Here is a 10,654-nt window from a genome sequence, read left to right as displayed (position 1 = left end):
CCTGTAGCCACAGAAATGGGGATCCAAGAATAAGGACCATAATGAGGACATGGAAGAAGAGAGAAAGTGTGGCCAGAGAGTGCTACTGTGGTCCAAATATTCTTAGTTGGTGCATTGGCCTGGGGGCCATAAACAGCAACTGTACTTTTAGCAGCCCTAACACTGCTTTACACTATGCTCAGGGCATGGCAGGCATAGAACCAGCCTCCGGAACAGGGAGCCACAGCTGTGACCTCCTGACACCCTCAGCAGCACCTAGTGAATACCAAGCAAAGCTGAGAATCTAGGCCTTAGTATTCTTCTCCTTTTGTCCACACATTCTACAGACACTGCTTCCTAATAAACTGGGGAGTGCTTGGCACCGCCTATGGTCAGCATCTCTACCGTGAGATGATCATCTTCAACTAGTCCATGGCAAGATAGAGGTAAGGATGCTAGCTACAAACGATACGGCTGTCCCCTCCTGTATTCGCCGATCAGTGACCTATAGCAAAGAAGACTACATAGGAAAGAGGATCTTCTGCATGATAGTACAGTGCAGTAAGCACTAGGCATTCTGGACCTTTGGTGTGTCAGACTTACCTGCTGGCTGAGGGACCCCTGACTGGTTCCCATGTGTTTTCATTAGGCTGTAGCTACTACTACTATTACTAATTGTTGCTACTTAAGAACCTAGGTTTACAGTTATGACTACATTAGCAGAATCAGGTAACAAAGTTAGGTTCACTTTGACAGAAATAAGCACTGTGTTTTTGGCTTCTCTGTATTGCTACAAAAGAGGTACTGAGTGGATTCAGATCTCATTTAGGATGATGTAAATCCAGGATGAATAATTCCATGAAGTTCATGGCGTTATATCAGTATAAAACTGATCAGTGTGGTGAAAGCAGCATCGAGATAATGATCTCCAAAGAAGTGAAAGCTTTGATAATTATTTCCTACTCATTTAATGGTGTATAATTTGTGAGTTTGACTCATACATTGGACATCCCTTAAAAAGGACTAATTTCAGAGATCCTGTCTCATATAGATGTGAGTCTGAAATACTAATATAAATAATTTTATTATTAGCTAGATTGATATTGAATAGATTGATGTTGAATAATGATTTCAATTGTCCATGGAAATGATGTGGTTTTAGTGTTTTTACAACAGGGTCTGGTAGTCAGAAGATCTGTATTCTGTTTCCACCTCTGAGAGTGATTTTGTGTATGACTTTTGGCAAGTCACTTAAATATTCTGTGGAATATTTACATCATCCTAAACTTCCCATCTGTAAAACAGGGATAATAACACTTACTGATTTTTGTAAAGTTTCTTGTTCAACAGGGGAAAGATTTTTCAGTATAACCTAAAATATGAATTTAGTTAGAAATGGTTATAATAATATAACACAACCCTTCCTCCCTACCCCTGTCTGTGGACATTTATTCTCATATAAGTTCAGTTTTTTGGTTTAGCTTGTCACCTGGGAAAAGGTTTAAGCTAAACTGTAAAAAGACACTCTTAAACTGGAATAAGGGGTTATAGTGGTATAACTGTATATGTATACCCATACCAATATAACTGGTAAAACTTTCCTATGTCAATATGTCTTTACACATCATGGAGCAGGGAGTATGCATGTGTGTGTTGGGGGAGGGAAGGTGTGAGGGGAGAGAAGGTAATTGAAAAGCAACTGTAACGTGTAAAATAATGACAGGTTTCAGAGTAGCAGCCGTGTTAGTCTGTATTCGCAAAAAGAAAAGGAGTACTTGTGGCACCTTAGAGACTAACAAATTTAAAATAATGCATGTTCCACCCCACCTGACCCTACAAGAATGTGGCACCTTAGAGACTAACAAATTTAAAATAATGCATGTTCCACCCCACCTGACCCTACAAGAAACATTATTGTACACATTCCTGCCAGTTGCTTTTTGCTTCTAAACTCCCCACTTCTTCCTCCTCTGTGTGTAGCTTACACTCATTTTGCTCACCCAATGTATGCCAAATTGATGCAAGTTATCCTTCACAATTTACACCAGTTTTTTGACTCACCAAAGTGTGACTTACAACACCCTGGAGTCATTAGTGAATTTGATTCCTCAGATCCATGTGAAAAAGGCAGTAGATATCCTACTCCTTTAACAGAAAGGACCAATACAGTGAGGGTGTTAACTTGAGAAGCATCTAATCCACATCCCTTTCACAAGTATATTCCTTAAAACAGGGCATCTCTCCAGCAATTACAGGAAAAGAAAATGTCCCATCACCAACAACAAAAATAAAAACAATTTATTTTAAAGTAGTAGAAGGGAATGCATAATAATCTGGACATTACTTCATCAGCTGATGTTCAAATGCATTGTCCTTTAGATGTGTTTAATATCAGCATCATTCAACATTTTCTTTCATTGTCCAATTATTCAATGTCATGGTAGGAAGATGAGAATAGTGCCAGCAATATCACTTTTTAATTTTGTGCCCTTGAATAAAGGCAATAAGAGCCCAGCATAATAGAGTTTTCAGTGGAGAGAGTAATTGGGAAGCAGTTGCTAATGCAATATCTTTCACGAGTACAGGGTACTGCAGCTGTCTCTCCATCTCTTTTCTCAAGGTAATACCGTGCTTCCGATTGTCATTATATCAAGAAACAAATTATTTGAATTCTGGACGCATCAGCACAAAACTGAAGGCTCCCTCATTTCATAGCCTGCTTGGAAAATAACATTGCAGTCTATTATTCATTTATACAGCTGCCAGTCTAATGCTGTAAATTCAGAAAAGAAGACAGTCTGAAGTGCTGCACTTTAACGTCTTTCTGCTCCTGAAACACCCTCTGACCACCCCAATCAGAAATAAAGTAACATTTCACCTCTGAGAGCCAATGCTTTTAAACATCTGCTAAGATGCACATAGACTGTGCATGGCCTGTATTTTAATTGAAAATGAAAATATTACTCCTATTAATTGATTACAGTGACTTGTAACACTGAAGGAGATTCATGATTCTTGGAAAAAATAATCTACAAAGATTTCTGCTTCTCTGTAAATACACTGCAGCCTCAACTGATTTCATTTGCAGCAGGTTCATTTCCTCCCTAGAAGACACTGCACAGCAGCCAATGGAAATTTTAATGGACACTGGAACAATTCATCCATCCTTCTGTTCCATGACAAAAAAAAGAAACTACACAAAGATATAAAAAAGAGAGATTGAGACACTGTATCAGAGAACATTCAAGATAAGGTCATTAAATTATGATTCAAAGGTAGTATCAAATAGATGAATGGTAAGCTGATATAAATTTAAGACTAATCATAAACAGGCTGTATCATCCTGCCGGGAGCTGTTCTGTTCCAGCCTAATGAGAAGGTGTCTCTGTGACAGGTACCTAATAAACCAGAAAAGCTCTGACAGTGTCATTTAATAAAAGCACATTGCATGTCTGTGACACAGTCCATCCAAGGACCTCCAAACATTTTTAATGGAGGCTTTTAGCAAATTAAATATAAAAATTATTAATAATACATGCTCAGATACCAGCATGACAGGCACTTGATAAAAACCATTGACTTCAGTGGAACTAATAGTATGTAAAGTTAAGCACATGCATAAGTGTTAGCAGACTTAAAGCTTAAATCTCTGTGAGAATACAGGGACTTCTCATGATACACTTCTTGTATAAGACAGTTCGTTGTCTTTAAAGTGGTATGGCTGAGAGAACAACTGAAGTTTAAGGGTTCTGGCACCCATACCATGAACTAGAGAACCCCCTTCTGCTAGAATAACAGACCGATTTTATGTTATTTTTTATGATTATATGTACTACTTGATTCCACCCCCCCCACCTAATTGTAGTCATGTATTCATTGTTTGTTGTAATGCTTACAAACCCTTAATCTGTGTTCCTAGCCAGGAGTGTGAAACAGACACTGCTACTAAAGACTCCATCTCAGACTTCACTCAGTACAAGAGCTGGACAAACATTTTCTATATAAACTATTTTTCAATGGAAAAGTGGGTTTTTGACTAAACAAAATGTTATGCTGAAAGCACTTCATGTTAAAAAATTAAACCCAAATTTTTGGTTTTCAGCCAAAATGTGCTTGGTTTTTCAACAAGAAACAATCAATTGTTTTTGTGAAAAAACAAAACAGTCTCTGACTATCTCTACTTGATTCCTAATGTACCCTGAGACTTTGTTATACTGGTCAGATTTATTCTTGGTTTAGCTCACTTGAAGTTAATAACGAGGGATGAATTTAGCCCTAGGGATTTTAGTTACATGGAGGTGCCCAGCAATGGGGATGTTGTAACATAGCTACTAGAATCAGTGGATGGGGACCTTTGTTCTACCACATTCAGTTCTCCTTGTTTTGTGGGGTTAGTTTGTGAGTGAAAAAGGTGAATGTAATATGAAAGGCAGGCCAGGCTTTTGTTTTCTTTTTTTAATCCTTCAGCTTTCTGTCTAAAAGATAAAATAGCAAAAACATTACTTCTGTGTAAAAGCTACCGTAGATGGTTGCCAGGCTACTAATGACTGCATGGGCCAGATTAGCCAAGCCCGGCTGGAAGCACATGTGCAGCAGGATAACAAATGGGAAGCTGAGGCACAAGAAGCAGGATTTAAAAAAAAAAAAAAAGGCAACTGCTGAAGAAGTAGTGTAGTTCAGGAAGTGACAGTGATCATCACTTTATAGTAGGATAAGATCCTTATAATTTATAGTTAGCACCTGTTTTTTTTTTATAAAGACAACCCAGAGAGTTGGTCTCTATGACATATGGTGTCAGTAGCAAGAAGAACTTTCCCCCCTGCTTACTATTAGCAGACTGGGCTCTGGTCTACATCTGCTGGAGCAGGTGGTTCCTTTGGTATAGCCCTTCCAGTAGCTTTAACTAACCTCTCTTCTAGCATCTTAGCTGGGCAGGCACCTTTCCCCTGGCTGGCAAGAAGCCATACAAAAGTCCTTCTACTGGGGAGTTTAGGTCTCAACTTTAGTCCCTAATGTTTTGATTTATACAGTCTCCTGACTTTAGTATGGGGTGAGTTTGTTCCCATTTAGTATTACATTCTGCCCTTCACACCATATATCATTACCAATGTATTTCAACAAAGCTGTTAACCAGCTATTTCTAACCTCCCAGTACTTTGAGATTCCATTATTTTGTTTACCTTGTTTAAAATGGAACATTCCAAAATGGAAGTGAGACAACTAGCCTCCAGCCAGTCGGGATCCCTCAGCAATCAGAGAGCTGCATGTAGTGGTGCTTAGATACCACTAAGGTGATAGCTCCTTAAAATGTCTAAGATGGATAGCAAGGTTCATCAAAGCAAGGACACATCAGATCAATGGGGAATTCTATTTCTATGTCTAGACGACAGCCCCACAGTATAGACTACAGGGGTGTGAACTACAGTGTGCACTTGTGTGCTGCACTGTAACTACCACATGTGGACACATTAAAAGTCACATAGTCCTGTTTCAAGAGGACTATGTTAATGTGAACTAGCTATCTTTTAGTTTGTACCTAAATTATAGCACGTTAATGTGTGCTGCTTTTCACACCCTTGTAGTCTGAACTGAAGGGCCACATAGACATGTGGTTTACAATACCGTTGTTACATTTTATGTATGCTCAGGAGGTGAGTGAGCAAATGAGCCCAGGGATATCTTCCCTGAAATCCCTGGAGTTAGATGACGGGTAAATTTGACCCAATATGTGCATGAGGAGCATGCTGTTCAGTTGATAAGGGAATTGAGAATGAGCACCAGCATGCACAGTTTGTTTACATTGTAATAACTGTTTTGAGCACTACTAGGAAAAGTGGCCAGGTCTGTGTTAGACAGATAAGAGTTTTTACGAGAGGGGATAAACAGAGGTCATATGAGTGCCACTGGAAACTTCAAAAGAGGAGCCCTCAGTGGGAATGAATGACTTAGGGGATTGTTAATGGGTTCTGGAGCCCTTTAGCTTTATGTCTCCTTTTCAAATCCAGTCCAAGCTGTGAGTAACCTGAAGTTTTCTCTGTCTGACGACTGTTAGGTGGGCTTGTTCCCACTGGACAGGTGTCTGAATCTCCAAAAAATATCATCCCATATGGGACTAATTGGCACCCTTGTTGAAAACTGCAGCAAAGAATAAGTGTACCTGAAAAGTAAGCTGCAAGCTTGCTTGAACAATTTGTCCCCTTGGGTCAGAGAGGAAGCACAATAATGAGCCAGTGCAGGTCACTGCACCTGTTCACTGGATAAAAAAAGGACCGTCATTCTCCAGGACTTTCAATCCAGTACTAAATTCATGCATAAATCTAGCCCGAGCACTCTCCAAGAGATCATAAAAATGACATTGCTTTAAGCCTTGCATTTAATGGAGGCCTTTTACAGTTGACAGACACTTTGGACCCTATCATCCTATTAGCACCATAAATCACCCAAAGTGACAAATGCTGTAACTAAAATAAAATTATAAATATTCCTAAAGGTTCATTATTGTTTCCTTGACCCAATTGAGTATGCAAATAACTTTCTTGTGCAGAATGTCATTTGAAATGTCTTTCATGACTCTTGTCAATGTTAGTCCAATGAAGACAAATATGCATATTAAAAAAAAAGATATGTGCATTGCTCTCTGATGAGGCTACTTACTGATTAACCGGTGTATTATGCTTTTGTTCAGCATTATTTGACTAATTAATATGTAAGCTCCTGAATGTAGGGACCCTGTTTTTCTCTATGTTTTGTACAATACCTAGTACATTACGCCTGCGCCATAAAAAATAAGTAAACCCTGGGTTATTTTTGGAGCTCAGGGCCTTCACTGTGTTGGAACCAGGAACTAGGAGACCACTGGTGTTGGCAATCACTGGAACCAGGAACAAGGTAAGTGGATTCAGGTGGAAGATACCCAGATCGGTGGGAAGGAAGTCCTCGATGCCCGCGCAAATGTGATAGTCACTAGCTGCCTCTCAGACGGACAGCTCCCGATAGGGTGTGCAGCCCTTTTATGCCTTCTGTGTCACGAAAGTTTGATCCAGTCTCCTCAGAGGCAGTTTCTGCAGCAAACCCTGTTTCTCACCAAACGAAAAGGCGCGAAAAAGTGAGTTGTAAACAACCAAAACTGGACTCAATTTTAAAAGATCGATTCCATTGTCCAAAATGCCTTATAACTAATTATTTTAATACAAATACAATAAAGTCAAATGTGAACAGTGAAACAAGCATAAGTAAGCATGAACAAATATATATAGGGAACTCCGCCCTACAAAATGAACAACAAAAAAGAGAGCAGATAGAATAGCAAGGAAATTAAATTGATAAAATTACTGAATGCATGCATGGACAGGACATCAAGCTTCTTACCTCCTTGAGCTCTTCATAATAATTTGGGTTTCCAGGCCCAAAGTTGAGGGCTTCAGAGAGAGGTTGGTGACTCTCTGCCATGGCATCTATATTGGCAGCATGAGATCATACTAGGGCTTATTTCTTGTTCTTTTGGGTGCATGTGTGGATCCTTGGCTGGACAGAATCATGCATTGGAAGGAACCAAAAACGTGAGAACTGCAAATAATAGACCACAGATATTATGCACTGACTCTTAGAAGCTTTTTATAGTGGGGGTGCTGAGAGCCATTGAACAAAATTGTAAACTCTGTATATAATGGAAACCACTTCAAGTACCCATAGTCCCAGCACCTATGTGAGTTAGATGCAACAATTCACACCCCCTGTGACACTTTCGGAGAATGCTGTGGATTATGATGCATTGAGTGTACTGCAAATAGATGGCTAGTGTGGTTGCACACTGTGTTATAGTTTTCTCAAATTCAGTCACACTAATCATAGATTCATAGATTTGTAGCTATTAAGGTCAGAAGGGACCATTATAATCATCTAGTCTGACCTCCTGCACAACGCAGGCCACAGAATCTCACCCACCCACTCCTGCGAAAAACCTCTCACCTCTTTTCTCCTTCTGCAAAACTGACATAATCATATTTATCTACCTCACAGGATAGTTATGAGACTTCATTCACTGCTTTTAAATGTTTTGAGATCCTTGGTTGCATGGGACTACAGAATTATAAATTTATTATGGTTATTATGACTACAATATCTAGTAGTCACAATGTTTTTTAAAACTTTGAGAAGGAAATTTGGTTCTTATATAATATGGAAGATATACACATTTAAAAATTCTAAAATATGTTATATTTGTATTTGTTTCCAATCTTGCACAATTTCATCACTTTAATTTAATTTATTTAATTCATGAATTTGGAAGTGTACTATTGATTGCTCTTATTATCATTTCAAACCCAGTGGATTCTAATCATGGATAACTGCCCAATGTGACCTACAGATCAAATAGCAGAACTGAAAAAGGATGAAAAATATTCATGTTGAGGTCTGTCTTGCATGGGATCCGCTCTACTACATTTCTAAAGGTAACTCTTGTGGGTGTGCTAAATATAGGAATAATGCTATGAAGCAACGTCAGTGGCTTGGTGCTCTTATTTGGAACCTGTTCTTGGAGGTGACGAGCACTTCAGTGGGTCTGATCCTACTAATATATATGATTATGCATGCTCACTGGCTGGGGTAGTCCAAGAGAGATCAATTTATTATACATTTTAAGATTTGGAGGGGTGGGAAGCTTAATTACCCTGTCCCTTAAAAGCAAAACACAATTTAATGTGGAGGAGTCCAACTTTGATAATCTGAACACCAGTTATCTGTAACTCCTGGTTATCCGAAGTTCTGATGTGTTTTATCCTGAGTACAAAAGTGACTTGATTCTCTTTTCACTCGCACCAGTATGAATAGGAGTTATCTCCATTGAAGTAAATGGGGTTACACCAGCGTAAAACAAGTGTAAATCAGAGATGCGTAGGACTAGTAGCAGCCAAAACAGGGACTTCTGGATATTTGCAGAACTTTCTTCAGTTTTAACTGGATTTCTTTCCCCTGTACTGATTAGCTGTTTGCTCCAACTCTCCCCCTCCCTCACAGTCTCTTTCACCTCAGTGTCACTCCACATCTGCCATTGTTACCCTCTTCTCCCCTGCCCTGTTCCTATCACCCCCTTCCTTCCCTTGTGTGCGCCTTGCCCCGAATGGCAGGAACCATTAGTGGCCTCATGGTTAGTGGGGTGCCAACTGGATGGGACTGAGATGCAATGATGGCGGGCATATCTGGCCTGGAAGGCTCTGCCAGGGAAAGATGCCAAGGGTTGGCTGTCCTTAAGAGTTAAATTTACATCCGTAAAGAGTGAGATTCAAGGCCAATTGTGACAATTTCCAGGAAGTATGTTAGGTCATTGGTTAAGATAGGGACTCTCATCTTTGGTCTTTGATGACATCCAATTGCCCAGGTTTTTAATCCAACCAGCTCTTAATAGTTTTAAAATGTACACTGTTTAATATTGCATAAATGTCCTAATTCATACTAAAGTCTAGGGCATGTGAGAATTCTATAAGCAGTGCAAATTAGTGGATTTTAATTAGGGCTGTCAATTAATCGCAGTTAACTCACAGGATTAACTCAAAAAAATTAATTGCGCTTAATCGCACTGTTAAACAATAGAATACCAGTTGAAATTTATTAAATATTTTTGCATGTTTCTTTACATTTTCAAATATACTGATTTCTATTACAACACAGAATACAACATGTATAGTGTTCAATTTATATTATTATTTTTTATTACAAATATTTGCACTGTAAAAATGATAAAAAGAAATAATAGTATTTTTCAATTCACCTCATACAAGTACTGTAGTGCAATCGCTTTATCGTGAAAGTGTAATTTACAAATGTAGAATTTTTTTTGTTATATAGCTGCACTCAAATACAAAACAATGTAAAACTTTAGAGCCTACAAGTCCACTCAGTCCTGCTTCTTGTTCAGCCAATTGCTAAGACAAACAATCTCGTTTACATTTATGGGAGATACTGCTGCCTGCTTCTTATTTACAATATTACCTAAAAGTGAAAACAGGCTTTCGCCTGGCACTTTTGTAGCCGGCATTGCAAGGTATTTACATGCCAGATATGCTAAACATTTGTATGCCCTTTTATGCTTTGGCCACCATTTCAGAGGACATGCTTCCATCCTGATGATGCTCATTAAAAAAATAATGTGTTAATTAAATTTGTGACTGAACTCCTTGAGGGAGAATTGTATGTCTCCTGCTCTGTGTTTTACCCGCATTCTGCCATATATTTCATGTAATAGCAGTCTTAGATGTTGACCCAGGACATGTTCATTTTAAGAACACTTTCACAGCAGATTTGACAAAACACAAACCAAGGTACCAATGTGAGATTTCTAAAAATAGCTACAGCTATTTTTGACCCAAGGTTTAAGAATCTGAAGTGCAATCCAAAATCTGAGAGGGATGAGGTGTGGAGCATGCTTTCAGAAATCTTAAAAGAGCAACACTCTGATGCAGAAACTATGGAACCCGAATCACCAAAAAAGAAAATCAACCTTCTGCTGGTGGTATCTGACTCAGATGATGAAAATTAACATGAGTCGGTCTGCTCTGCTTTGGATCATTATGGACCATCAGCATGGACGCATGTCCTCTGAAATGGTGGTTGAAGCATGAAGGGACATATGGATCTCTCGCGCATTTGTCATGTAAATATCTTTTGATGCCAGCTA

The 10,654-nt window shown here is 38.9% G+C and overlaps 1 long non-coding RNA gene across 3 annotated transcripts; it reads right to left on the bottom strand.

Annotated features, from left to right (window-relative positions):
* Positions 1-2,262: 2,262 nt before the first annotated feature.
* LOC119857711 lies at positions 2,263-9,603 on the bottom strand. 3 transcript variants are annotated; one of them, XR_005293679.2, is made up of 3 exons: positions 7,348-9,603; positions 5,160-7,052; positions 2,263-3,172 (listed from the first exon to the last, which is right to left on the bottom strand). It is a non-coding gene; the product is annotated as an uncharacterized LOC119857711 (long non-coding RNA). The 3 variants fall into 3 exon arrangements; XR_005293678.2 differs by having other exon boundaries at positions 2,263-7,052; XR_006282013.1 differs by lacking the exon at positions 5,160-7,052.
* Positions 9,604-10,654: the final 1,051 nt, after the last annotated feature.

The sequence above is a fragment of the Dermochelys coriacea genome, chromosome 6 (genome assembly GCF_009764565.3).
Source record: "Dermochelys coriacea isolate rDerCor1 chromosome 6, rDerCor1.pri.v4, whole genome shotgun sequence".
In the NCBI taxonomy this organism is placed as follows: domain Eukaryota; kingdom Metazoa; phylum Chordata; order Testudines; family Dermochelyidae; genus Dermochelys; species Dermochelys coriacea.
The sequence above is the reverse complement of the archived record's forward strand: the minus strand, read 5'-3'. Positions and strand labels throughout refer to the sequence as shown.